A 1,521-nucleotide genomic window follows, 5' to 3' on the forward strand; every position below is an offset into this window, starting at 1 on the left:
AGAACCGTATAATCATCTGAGTAAGTTCTTGAGCATATTAAGTACTTTTAAAGCACCTCATCTTTCCCCTGAAGAAACTAGATTAAGGTTGTTCCCCTTGACTTTTGAGGATGCCGCACTACGTTGGTATATATCCCTACCCTCTAATTCTATAACTACTTGGGAGCAACTATCACAAAAGTTTATGAGACAATATTACCCTTTCCGTAAAACTGAAGCCATGCAATTGGCTATTTCAACCTTCAAAGGAAAACCTAATGAAAAGTTTCATACAACATGGGATAGATTTAATGATTTATTTGTCCGTTGTCCACATCATGGTTTTGACATACTTAATATCGTATATTACTTTATAAAAGGTCTTTCACCTATGAACCGTTAGTTAATTGAATCAATGAATGGAGGAATATTTACTAGTCTTACTCCTGATAAAGCCTACACTTTTTTGCAAAACTTTTCTGAGAGTTCTAAGGATTGGGCCAATAGTAGTGACCATGAGGACATGGCACGAGTAGATGGGGGGATGAGTTTTAGTAAACCAGGTATGTATGAGGTTAAAAATAAACTCAATGAGAAACTTGAAGGTGCCATTGCTAGTTTAACCACAGGAATCGAAAACATAAACAAGAAATTTGATACATTTACTTCAAACCCTCCAATGAATAATCAACCTCAACAAGCAATGAGTGCCAATCAATTTTGTGAAAGTTGTTTTGCCACAGACCATGATACACTAGTTTGCCCAGTTTTTGTTGCCCATAACTTTAGTAATAACTATAACCAAGATCCACGAAATAATTATCAATGGAGATAGAACATGTCTCCACAGCAAAACCAATATGGTTTTCAAGGTAATCAAGGGAACAATAGGCAACAATACATGAATATTAGAGGCGTAGTAGTACCTTCTCCACAGTATTACCCATAACAACAACAACAACAACCAAACATAAACAGAAAATTAGCTATTGATCTTATGGCTAATTACCAAACCCAACTCAACACCACAGATGAAACCATGAAAGCTTTAGCCACTAAAACCAAGAATGAATTCAAAAGAATTGACCAAAAATTTGATATTATGGCTCAACAAGTAACACAACAAATTTCTCAGGTAACTCAACAAATAACTCAACAGATGAGCCAACAATTCAATCAGATACTAGCTAGTCTAGAAGACAGACCCAAGGGAACTCTACTAAGTCAACCTGAACAAAACCCTAAAGATAGAAATGTTTATCAAGTTGAAACCACCCCTTCATCCGCACCCACAGAGGCAGTTAACTCAATATCTACCCTTAGGTCAGGAAAGAAAGTAGATAACAAAGTTGACATACCTGATTCTGATGAAGTTGTTATAACAAAAGATAAGGAAAAGCCAGTTGAAACTAAAAAAACAAAAGAGAAGGTAACCAAAAAAATTCCGCCTGCACCATTCCCATCTAGGTTAAAAGATAACAAAAAGGAAGCACAATATAATGACATTATGAATATTTTTAATAATCTACATATCAATATTCC

At 35.2% G+C, this 1,521-nt stretch overlaps 1 non-coding gene across 1 annotated transcript; it reads right to left on the reverse strand.

Moving 5' to 3' along the window:
* Positions 1 to 215: 215 nt before the first annotated feature.
* LOC147503806 (small nucleolar RNA R71) lies at positions 216 to 324 on the reverse strand. Its single transcript, XR_015194047.1, has one exon. It is a non-coding gene; the product is annotated as a small nucleolar RNA R71 (small nucleolar RNA).
* Between the last annotated feature and the right edge of the window lie 1,197 nt (positions 325 to 1,521).

Source organism: Coptis chinensis, chromosome 4, assembly GCF_015680905.1.
Source record: "Coptis chinensis isolate HL-2020 chromosome 4, ASM1568090v1, whole genome shotgun sequence".
In the NCBI taxonomy this organism is placed as follows: domain Eukaryota; kingdom Viridiplantae; phylum Streptophyta; class Magnoliopsida; order Ranunculales; family Ranunculaceae; genus Coptis; species Coptis chinensis.